This window comes from Salvelinus sp. IW2-2015, linkage group LG2 (assembly GCF_002910315.2).
Source record: "Salvelinus sp. IW2-2015 linkage group LG2, ASM291031v2, whole genome shotgun sequence".
Lineage (NCBI taxonomy): Eukaryota > Metazoa > Chordata > Actinopteri > Salmoniformes > Salmonidae > Salvelinus > Salvelinus sp. IW2-2015.
In genome coordinates this window covers 30,932,287-30,944,801 of record NC_036839.1, presented here as the reverse complement: position 1 = coordinate 30,944,801, position 12,515 = coordinate 30,932,287, and positions in this window count along the sequence as shown.

Below are 12,515 nucleotides of genomic sequence, written 5' to 3'. Positions count from 1 at the left end.
CTCACTGTAACATAGTCAGAGGTCTGGAAATCCACCACTGGTTCTCTTTTGTTTTGTTTTTTAAAGGGTCTAGAGGACTGGGTTCTGACAGTTACAATGTTTTTTAAAGGGTCTAGAGACTGGGTCTGACAGTGAGGCTCATGTTTTTAAAGGGTCTAGAGACTGGGTCTGACGTGAGGTTACATGGCTTTTAAAGGGTCTAGAGACTGGGTCTGACAGTGAGGTTACATGTTTTTAAAGGGTCTAGAGACTGGGTCTGACAGTTACATGTTTTAAAGGGTCTAGAGACTGGGTCTGACAGTGAGGTTACCCGTTGACAGTTCTGACCCAACACTATACTGTTACAGCCTATGGAGAGAGAGGAAGACAGAGAAACCTCACTGACTATGTTCCCTCTGGACACTGCCTCGATGTTTATGTCTCTTTTTTGGTCGTTTAGTGACGGATTTGCTGCAATGACAGAGAGACAGAGAGAGAAAAATAACTATTATGAGAATGTTTCCACCTATTCTGACTTCACTGCTTGTTTATATACAAGCAGTATATTTTTATGGACTGCCAAATATATATTTCTCATATACATTTTACACTGGATTATCATACAGTTTTTCATAATACATTTCTCACATTTCCAAATGTTGATCTTTTTTGAATGAGCTTTTGTTAGTTGGTGACGTTATTCTCTATCTCTCCAGTCGTGGTTTGATAGTGCTTGGGTATTAATACCAACTTTTATGGATGTGAAATTATAATTTACTCAGTATTCAGTGGCATTATATGAACTGTCTCTCAACGTAAATACAATTARGCATTATTGGTTTTATGTAATAATATATTTATGCCTTTTGTAGCTAATAACGACTTTAATTGGTGCTTAGGTGTAAATGAATGGTACCCGGGAGATGAAATTAAACCAAAGATGGAACCTGTTTCTTGTCCTGTATTTTGTCCTGTTTCGTCCAATGTGAAGCTAATTGAGCTGACTGAAGCAGCGTGGTTGAGTTGTTTTGAGTTGTGTTCAAGGGGTCAATTCTGAGCACTTTCTAAGAATATAGCTCCCAGAGGTCCACGTAGTTCGAATAGGTTCTTCAGCCAGGCCACTGTGAGGTTGGAGGCTCTGGGTTTTGTCCCAAAGCAGTTTTTGGTGTAAACTGTTTGGAGGTAATTAGGAGGGAGGGGTCATTAGGAACAGCACCTCTGTTCCCTGCGGAGGAGGGAGGGGTCATTAGGAAGAGCAACTCTGTTCCCTGCAGAGGGGGGGAGGGATCATTTGGAACAGGACCTGAACTCCTCCCTATGTAACTGGGTCCTGGACTTCCTGATGGGCCCCTTAGGCACTGATTCTTAACATGGGGGCCCCACAAGGGTGTGTCTCCTCCTGTTTTTCCTGTATTTTTGGTATTTTATTAGGATCCCCATTAGCTGTTGTAAAAGCAGCAGCTACTCTTCCTGGGGTCCACACAAAACATGAAACATAATACAGAATGACATAATACAGAACATTAATAGACAAGAACAGCTCAAGGACAGAACTACATACATTTTCTTTAAAGGCACACATAGCCTACATATCAATACATACACACAAACTATCTAGGTCAAATAGGGGAGAGGCGTTGTGCCGTGAGGTGTTGCTTTATCTGTTTTCTGAAACCAGGTTTGCTAGCAACCTGCTAGCAATATGAAATGTAATAGAGTTCCATGCAATAATGTCTCTATATACCCACGACTGCGTGGTCTCACAAAGCTCCAACTCAATTCTCATGTTCAGTGATGACACGACATTCCTGATCACCAACAATGACGAGACAGCCTACAGGGAGGGAGGGAGGCACTCTGACTGCGTGGTGCCAGGTAAACAACCTCTCCCTCAATGTCAGCAAAATAAAGGAGCTCATTGTGGACTTCAGGAGGAACCAGACTGGACACGCCCCCATCTTCATCAACGGGGCCGCCGTGGAGACGGTCAATAACTTCAAATTCCTCGGCGTACACATCTCCGAGTAGCTGAAATGGTCTAACCAACACGGACACCGCGGTGAAGAAGGCACCACAGCGACTCTTCAACATCAGGACGCTGAAGGAATTCAGTCTGTCCCCGAGGACCTCCTCACAGTGTTCTACAGGAGCACCGTCGAGAGCATACTGTCGGGCTGCATCGCAGCCTGGTACGTCAACTCCACCGCGGACCGCAAGGCTCTTCAGAGGGCCGAAACGCACCATTGGGTGCACACTGCCTGCCCTCCAGGACACCTACAACACCAGGTGTCTCAGGAAGGCCAAGAAGATTAATCCGAGTGACACCCCGTTAAACACCCCTGTTCTTCCCTGCTTCGATCACTCAAGACCACAGGCAGTACTTTATATTAATAATAATTTGTATTGTTTTTATTTCACTTGGTCCCCCCCCCCTAATGTCATGCTGCTCCCACTCTGGTCAATCCCCCCCCCCCCCTCAACTGTATCTGCTGCTCCCACTCTGGTCAATTCCCCCCCCCCTCCTATCAATGCTGCTCTCACTCTGGTCAACCCCCCCCCCCCCCTCAACTGTCATGCTGGCTCCATCTGGTCAATCCCCCCCCCCCCTCAACTGTCAGGCTGCTCCCACTCTGGTCAATCCCCCCCCCCCTCAACTATCATCACTGCTCCCACTCTGGTCAATCCCCCCCCCCCCTAACTATCATGCTGCTCCCATCTGGTCAATTCCCCCCCCCCCTCAACTGTCATGCTGCTCCCACTTCTGGTCAATTGCCCTCCCCCCCCCCCAACTGTCATGCTGCTCCCACTCGGTCAATCCCCCCCCCCTCAACTGTCATGCTGCTCCCATCTGGTCAATCCCCCCCCCCCCCACCCTCAACTGTCATGCTGCTCCCACTCTGGTCAATCCCCCCCCCCTCCAACTGTCATGCTGCTCCCACTCGCTGGTCAATCCCCCCCCCCCCACCCTCAACTGTCATGCTGCTCCCACCTGCTGGTCAACCCCCTCGCCAACTGATCATGGCTGCTCCCACTCTGGTCAATCCCCCCCCCCCCCCCCCTCAACTGTCATGCTGCTGCCCACTCTGGTCAATTCCCCCCCCTCAACTGTCATGCCTGCTCATCTCTGGTCAATCCCCCCCCCCCAACCCCCCGTCAACTGTCATGCGCTCCCACTCCTGGTCAATCCCCCCCTCCCCCCCTCAACTATCATGCTGCTCCCACTCGTGGTCATATCCCCCCCCCCCTCAACTGTCATGCTGCTTCCCACTCTGGTCAATCCCCCCCCCACCCCCTCAACTGCATGCTGCTCCCACTTCTGGTCAATTCCCCCCCCCCCCTCAACTATACATGCTGCTCCACTCTGGTCATTCCCCCACCCCCTCAACTGTCATGCTGCTCCTCACTGGTGGTCAATCCCCCCCCCCCCACTGTCATGCTGCTCCACCTCTGGTCAACCCCTCCCCCCCCTCAACTATCATGCTGGCTCCACTCTGGTCAATTCCCTCAACTGTCATGCTGCTCCCACTCTGGTCAAATCCCCGCCCCCCCCTCAACTATCCATGGCTGCTCCCACTCTGGTCATTCCGCCTCAACTGTCATGCTGCTCCCACTCTGGTCATACCCCCCCCTTCAAACTGTACCTGCTCCCACTCTGGGTCAATTCCCCCCCCCCCTCACTGTCATGCTGCTCCCACTTGGTCAATTCCCCTCAATGTCATGCTGGCTCCACTCTGGTCAAGTCCCCACCCCCACGCTCAAAATCTTATTTCTCTGCCGCCACCCCAATAGACATTTCTTTATTCAATCACTGCTACAGTTAGTGCATGTTTATACGTGTTATTTATATTCATATGTATATTATTTCATATGTCTATTGTAGATATTTTAGTTGTAATTTATTATATTTATTTGTATATTTGTATTTATTTGTTGTTGTTTTTAATGACATGTTAAGTTTATTTCAATTAGTCCTGCATGTTAAAGCCTAATGATGTTCACTGTATTCAGCTGCAGGTCACACTTAACCACTGTACACGTGACTTTAAACACTGTACAGCTGCAGTCACACCTCTAACCCTGTACATGTGATATTAAATCACGTAACTGGCAAGTCACAACCATCTAACCGTAAATGTGACTCTAAACCGTAACTGACAGTCACACCTCTTAACCCTGTACCATGTGATATTAAACACTGGTACATGCAGTCAAGCCACTTCTAACCTGACAATGTGACATTAAACACTGGTACCCTGCCAGTCACACTCACCCTGTACATGTGCATATTAAAAGCACTGGTACCGACTGCAGTCCACACTCCAACTGTACAGTGTGACTATTAAACGACTGTCCCTGCGTGCACCATCCAACCCTGTACATGTAGACTATATAAACACGTTGAATTCTGAATCTCAATCTTGATCAACTGATAAAAGTTTGCGGGAAGCGTTTCACCCTTTGTCTTGGGCTAGCTGGAGAAAATGGGTCAAAGCAATGTGTTACAGGTACTTACAAAAATGGGGAAAGCTATTTCACGGAGTAAAGTTGCGAGCAATAAGGGTAACTTTTAATGATATCATTTAAAACTTCACAACGCTCCCATTGATTAATTTTGACCGCTAACTCGAAGTGCCCTTCCGCAACAGTCCACAAACAAGCAACATTGTTTGGGGGGGGGGGGGGGGGGGGGTCATACCCATGAATCATTTAGCTATTGGATTTTAGAATTTTAGGACCCTGTAGGTAAATAAAAATATTAATATACAAAAATGAATTTTGACTAAAATATAGAATTTGGCCTTTTACTTTAGCTCATAGAAATGCATTGAACCAACACTAACATAAAAGGCAAAAAAGACAGTCAAAAATAATCATAAGGAATATTGTTTTAAAGTGTTTTTCTAGGAGATATAACACAGCTTAGGAAGTGGTTTGTGTTTTTGCACAAAAATGTAACATCTGGTTTTTGGTTTGAACTAAAACTACTTTACACTGTACTTTTCATATATATTTTTTAAAACCGAGTACCGGATTACCTTCAGACAAGTCCAAAGACACTTGTGAGGTTTGTTGAGCTAAATAAGAACACCATTGTGTTTGTGATAGTCCACCTCCATAGAGGGTCATAATAGTGAAGTAAGATCAAACGTTCGACGTTACCGACGTTGTGAGAACAATTTTTTAGATGTTCCTGGTCTGATAAACACCATCTCGTACCTTTACCTCAGATGGGATGTCTCCTGGTCTGACTGAACACCACTCTGTCACTTTCACCTCAGATGGGATTCTCCTGGCTGACAAACACCACTCTGTCACCTTTCACCTCAGATGGGATTCTCTCTGGTCTGATAAACCACCACTCTGCTCACCTTTCACCTCAGATGGATGTCTCCTGGTCTGACAAACACCACTCTGTCAACTTCACCCAGATGGGATGTCCCTGGTCTGATAAGCACACTCTGTCACCTTTCACCTAGATGGGATGTCTCCTGGTCTGACAAACACCACCTTCTGTCACCTTTCGACCTCAGATTGGGATGTCTCCTGGTCTGCATAAACACCATCTGTCACCTTTCACTCAGATGGGATGTCTCTGCTGGTCTGATAAAACCACTCTGTCACCTTGTCACTCCAGGCATGAGATGTCTCATGGTCTGATAACACACAGTCTGTCACCTTTCACCTCAGATGGGATGTTCTCCTGTCTGATAAACACCACTCTGTCACTTTCACCTCAGATGGGATGTGTCTCCTGGTCTGATAAACACCACTCTGTCACCTTTCCATCCCTCAGATGGGATGTCTCCTGGTCTGACAAACACCACTCAGTCACCTTTCACCTCAGATGGGATGTCTCCTGGTCTGATAAAACACCACTCTGTCACCTTTCACCTCAGATGGGGATCGTCCCTGGTCTGATAAACACCACTCTGGTACCTTTTCACCTCAGATGGAGAATGTCGTCCTGAGTCTTGATAAACAACCACTCTGTCACCTTTCACTCTCCCAGCCATGGGATGGTCTCTGGTCTGATAAACACCACTCATGTCACCTTTCACCTCAGATGGATGTCTCCTGGTCTGACAAACACCACTCTGTCACCTTCACCTCAGATGGGCATCTTCTGGTCTTGATGTAACACCACTCTGTCACCTTTCACCTCAAGATGGGATGTCTCCTGGTCTGACAAACACACTCTGTCACCTTTCACCTCAGATGGGATGTCTCCTGGTCTGATAAACACCACTCTGTCACCTTTCACCTCGATGGGATGTCTCCTGGTCCTGATAAACGCCACCACTCTGTCCACCTCTTCACCTCAGATGGGATGTTCCTGGTCCTGATAAATCCCACTCTGTCTAGCCTATCTCACTCTCAAGATGTGATGTTCAGTCCTGGTCTGATAAAACGACCATACTGTCACCTTCACCTCAGATGGATGTCAATCCTGGTTGATAAACTCACACACTCTGTCACCTTCCACCTCAGCATAGGATTGTCTCCTTGCACGTCTGACAAAACAACACTCTGTCACCTTTCCACCTTCAAGATGGGATCGTCTATCGCTGGGTCTGACGAAACACCCACTCTAGTCCACCTAATTCACCTCAGATGGCGCGAGTCGTCCTGCGTACTGATGCAAACCCCACTACTGTCACCCTTTGCACCTCAGACTGGAATGTCTCGCTGCGTCTGATAAAAACCACTCTGCCTCACCTTTCACCTCAGATGGGGATGTGCTCCTGGTCCTGAATAAAACCCACTCTGTCATCTTCTCACACTCAGATTGGGATGTTCTCTGGTCTGATCAAAACACCACTCTGTCACCTGTCACCTCAGAGCGGATGTGACTCCTGAGTGCTGACAAACACCACTCCTGTCACCTTTACCATCCTCAAGAATGGGATGTCTCCTGGTCTGAACAAACAACCCACTGCTGTGCACGCCTTTCACACTCCCAGATGGGAATAGCTCTCCTGGTCTGAACAAAACACCACTCTGTACGACCTTTCACCTCAGATGGGAGTGTTCCTGCGTGCTACAAACACCACTACTGGGCTCGGTGCACCTTATCACCTCCAGATGGGGAAAGTCTTCCTGGTCTTGGACAAACACCACTCTGTCACCTTTCACCCTCAGATGGGATGATCTCCTCGTTGACAAACACCAAACTCTTGGCTCTGTCACCTTTTCACCTCAGATGGAAGTCGTCCTGGCTCTGACAAACACCTACTCTGTTCACCTTTCACATCAGAACATGGATATGAATCAGCGGTTCACAAACCCTCCTGTCTCACCTAGAGATGTCTTCGGTAACTCCATAAACACCAACTCGGTCACCTTCCCTCAATGGGAGTTCTCCTGCGTTCTGAACTAAACACCACATCCTGTCACCTACTTCACCTCAGATGGAAGCCCTGGTAAACCTCCGTCACTATACCCTAGATATCTCGGACTTGAACACACCACTATCTGTCTCACCTTTTCACCTCAGAATGCGTGATTGTCTCCTGGTCTGAACAAACACCACTCTGTCACGTTTCACCTCAGATGGGATCGTCTCCATAGGTCTGAACAAACACCACCATGGCTCTGTCCTACCTTCACCTCAGATGTGAACTGGGACAGACAAGCGGACCGATTATGGGTTGAAGACGCATCCAATGCAGTCTTATATGATGTTTGATGCGGGACTCATATTTGCTATATATGTTACTTTAGATTTAGCGCACCGTGTCAGCTAACAGATCTCTTACGAGCTAATTCACCATAACTGGTGGTTCGCCTTGAAAGGATACTTCGTGATTTTGCAACGAGGCAATGTTATCTACTTCCCCAGAGTCAGATGTGGAACCATTTCTATGTCGCTGTGCCACTATGAACGCTACGTTTGCTAGCCAATCCTAAACTGAGCATTAGCGCAAGTGACTGGAACTCTTAGTGTATACTACTAGCCAGTATTTAATTGGTAATATTCATAAAGAGCGACCTCAGTGGATGGTGCGGAAGTGAGGTAGTGTTAAAAAATGACAATCTACAGAGCTATTTTCCCATAGCGCAGTCTGAAGCATGTAGATATGTCAGTTAACTGGGTAATGTGCATTAGGGAATTTCCTCTCATAACTCTTTGGGAATGTGAGACACTGCTCTGTGCTCAGGAGAAATTATTTGTATGTCTGTGTGAGAGGACAAATCAAACACAGTTTAGACTGGGGTTAGATGGCATCCTGCAAACAAAATATATCCCATCGTCTTATGTTGTACACATATTGTTGAAGTTCATTCATCATTCATTCACTCAATGCCCCATCATCATGGGTTGGTAAGTAAACTTGGATGACCTCTACTTAGTGTGAGTCGGCAAGGTAGCTGATGTACAACTACACCCCCTGAGCAGGACTCTCAGTCATCACAGGGCTCTCACCCCCTTGGACTAGGACTCTAAGCTCTATCGCAGGGCCTCTCACTCTCCCTGGACAGGACTCTACGTCGCTATCGCAGGGCCTTACCCCTGGACAGGATCTGTCTATTGCAGGCCTCACCCTGGACAGGATCTCTAAGTCTATGCAGGGCCTCACCCCTGGAACAGGACTCTAGTCTATTGCAGCTTACCCCCCGGACAGGACTTTAGTCATCGGCAGGGCCTCATCCCTGGACAGGACTCTAGTCTATCGCAGGGCCTACCCTGACGGATCTAGTCTATCGCAGGGCTCTACCCCTGGACAGGACTCTATCATTGCAGGTCTAGTCTAATTGCAAGGGCCTCACCCCCTGGACAGGACTCTAGCTCCTATCGCAGGGCCTAACTCCGCCTGGAGCAGGACCTCTAGTCGATCGCAGGGCCTCAACGCCTCTGGATCAGGACTCGAGTCTTCGCAGGGCCTTACCCCCTGGACAGGACTCCTACATCGCAGGCGCCCACCTGGACAGGACTCTAGTCTAATCGCAGGCCTTACCCCCTGGGACAGGATCTAGTCTATTTCGCAGGCCTTACCCACCTGGACAGGACTCTATGTCTATCACAGGGCCTTTCCCCCCATCTAATTCTCCTTAATGCTGAGTGCCAAGCAGCACGCGATCAGGTCCCATTTTTATAGTCTTTGGTATGAACTCGATTTAAGGGATTGAACTCACAACCATCCAGTTCAGCGGTGGACTCTGCGAACACATGAGGCATTGAGTTGGGACTGTTTGTGTATTTTTTTTCGTTCTGGGTTTACAGAGTTTATCTTCCTCGTGGATAAGTTAAGGTGGAAGCTGAACATGTATTTTCCCATTCTTCTTGTTCCTTCCAGTACAATTGAGAGAACGGGGCGATGTTCAATAATGCAGTTTTTTAAAAGGATTTTTACAACGAGCTCTGAACAAGTGCGTCATTGTCTTAAAAGTGTGTGTGTGGAGACGGTGGCTCTTCATGACTAAAGTAGAACTAGTCAATTGACTCCTTCAAAAAACACCAATGACTTTTTGTTTATCATTTTTGTCATTAAGGTGAACTTATACCACTCTGTTGAGTCTATCTAGTAACCACCTGTCCCCATCTCCCTGTCCCATCCTCCCTCTGTCCAATCTCCCCTGTCCCAACCCAGCCTCCACCTGAAGATGTCCTAATCTCCAGCGCAGGCCACAGCAGGGCCTGGTCACAGGGATTGCCATCACAGGGAAGATGGAAGCTGTTTGGCCTCTCTGTAGCAGCCCTTCTGTTTGAAACACAGCACAGTTATGTTATATCCTGCTCTCTGGCTGAAGGCTCAAGTCCCTCTGATGACTAAAGACTGCCACCAAACGACCTTCCCCCACATACCTCAACTCAGCCCCCGGAACGTATACGCTGGGAGTCCAGAAGGCAGGTGAGAAGGTCAGTTTTAATAATGAGAATAAGCAGATAACAAAACATGAGATAGCGTAACTGTAACGTGAATACATAAACCAATACATGCCTGAAGACTGAGACTGCTGAGCTAAAATAAAAGGGGAAGTAATCAAAGGTACTGATGAAGTCCAGGTGTGCATAACGATGGGGAGCGAGGTTGTGGTTAATGATGGGAAGCAGGTGTGCGTATGATGGTTGCCAGGACCTGGCAGTATGTTAGTAGACCGGCGACATCAAGCACCGGAGAGCAAGGGAACGGGAGTAGGCCGTGACAGTACCCCGCCTCCCAGATCCGAAGCCGATCCCACAACATAGGAGTCCAGTAGAGACCTGATGGCACAAGCGCAGGGGACCCCCATCGCATGTCCAGGGGAGGCAGAGGGGTGTCGAGGGTACAGCATCAGCATAGAACCAGAACCACCGTCCTGAAGAGGGAACATGATAAGGGTCTGAGCCTCTCATTAGTTGCGTGGGGGAGTTGAAATGGTAAGGTTCATGTCATAACCCGATTCCGGTGGACCCTGAAGGGCTTCCACAAATGGGGCTCAGATTCCGGCACGAAGCCGGCTGAGCGGGAGGTTTTCCTGGTGGATAGCTAGACGCAAATCACCACGATGGAACCCGGGAGCCCTCATTTCGCGGTGACAATCCTCCCAGATTTTGTCTGGTTTGTAGTACGATTGGTGAAATGGTTAAGGATATGAGTAGAGGGTTAAAATTATTTTATTGCTAACTTTTTTCTTCATGGCTAGATGGTTAAATATAAACTCTCAGATAATATACAGTCTTGCTCATCTCTTCACTGTGAAGTATCAGAGCCCAAAATCCAAGACCCTCCTCTCATCTCTACTCATGTTACTTAACTCCAATTCAGCTTGACTCCTTTGAAGTTTAATGGTCAGTTCCACAAAAAGCAGAATGTTTGAGTGTTGGTCCTGCGCTGGTTCACATCACAGGAGCCGGGGGGGCGGGGGGGGGGGGGGGCGGTGCTATTTCCACTTCCAAACGTTGCTGACAATATGCCTGAACTTACTATGCCTGAATAGGTATTTTCATATCAGCTAACCCACGTCATAATGCTAATAGCAGTGTCCAAGGTCTATTACAAACCGTCCTGAGCAGGTGAATTAGAACTCAAATCTTTTAGAGACATCTGGCGTTTTGGGTAGCTCTGTCTGATGAAACATATCTCATGTGTGGGGATGCCAGGTTGGGTTAGGGGAGATTGGGTCAGGTATGGGGGGATAGGGTTAGGGTTATTGGGGGATAGGGCCAGGGGTTATGGGGAGATTGGGTCAGGGTTATGGGGGGATAGGTTAGGGTTATGGGGGGCTGGGTTAGGGTTAGGGGGGGATAGGGTCCAGGGTTATGGGGGATTGGGTTATGGTTATGGGGGGGAATAGGGTTAAGGGTTATGGGGGGATAGGGGTTAGGGTATGGGGGATAGGGTTGGGTATGGGGGGCTTAGGGGTTAGGGTTATGGGGGGATAGGGTCAGGGTTATGGGGGGATTCGGGTTAGGTTATGGGGGGGATAGGGTTAGGGTTTAATGGGGGGGATAGGGTCAGGGTTATGGGGGGAATTGGTTAGGGTTATGGGGGGATAGGGTTAGGGTTATGGGGGGATAGGGTTAGGGTTATGGGGGGTAGGGTTGGGTTTAATGGGGGGATAGGGGTTGGGTTATCGGGGGGATAGGGTCAAGTTATGGGGGATTGGGTTGGGTATGGGGGGTAGGGTTAGGGTGGGGGGGGATAGGTTAGGGTATGGGGGATAGGGTAGGTTAATGGGGGGATTGGGTTAGGGTATGGGGAAGGTTAGGTTATGGGGGGGCATAAGGGTTTCGGGGTTAATGGGGGGGGGAGGGTTAGGTTACTGGGGGGATAGGGCAGGGTTAGGGGGGTAGGATTATGGGGGGGGTAGGGTTCGGGTTATGGGGGGTAGGGTAGGGGTTATGGGGATAGGGTCAGGGTTATGGGGGGGGGGGTAGATTATGGGGGGGATAGGGTTCGGGTTATGGGGGGGTAGGTAGGGTATGGACGGGGATAGGTTAGGGTATGGGGGTAGGGTTAGGGTAGTTATGCGGATGTTCAGTGGTTAGGTTGTGAGGGGATAGGGTTGTAGGGATGGGGGGGATATGGGTCGGGTTATGGGGGGGGTAGGGTTAAGGGTTATGGGGGGATAGGGTTGGTTATGGGGGGGGTGGTAGGGTTAGGGGGGGATAGGCGTTAGGGTTATGGGGGGGTGAAGGGTTGAACGGGTTTATGGGGGGAATAGGGTTTATTGTGGGGGGGATAGGGTCAGGGTTATGGGGGGGGATGGGTTAGGGTAATGGGTAGGGTTGGGTTTGGTAATATAATATATATGGTCCGTGTGGCTTCGAGTTGGAGATTTGGCATGAGGCGCTTGCAACGCCAGGGGGGTTATGTGGGTTCATTCCCCACAGGGGGGACCAGGATTGAATATAGTAATGAACTTTCCCCCCAATTTTGTAAGTCGCCCTCTTCTGGAAAGAGCGTCTGCTAAATGACTTTAATGGGTAATGTAAATGTATAAATCTCTCAGATAAATAAACAGGTCTTCTCCTCTTTCCTCCTTTACTCTTCTCATCCTTCTTCTCCTCGAAGAAATTACTCATTCTTCCAACTTGTGAGTAATATAGAGAC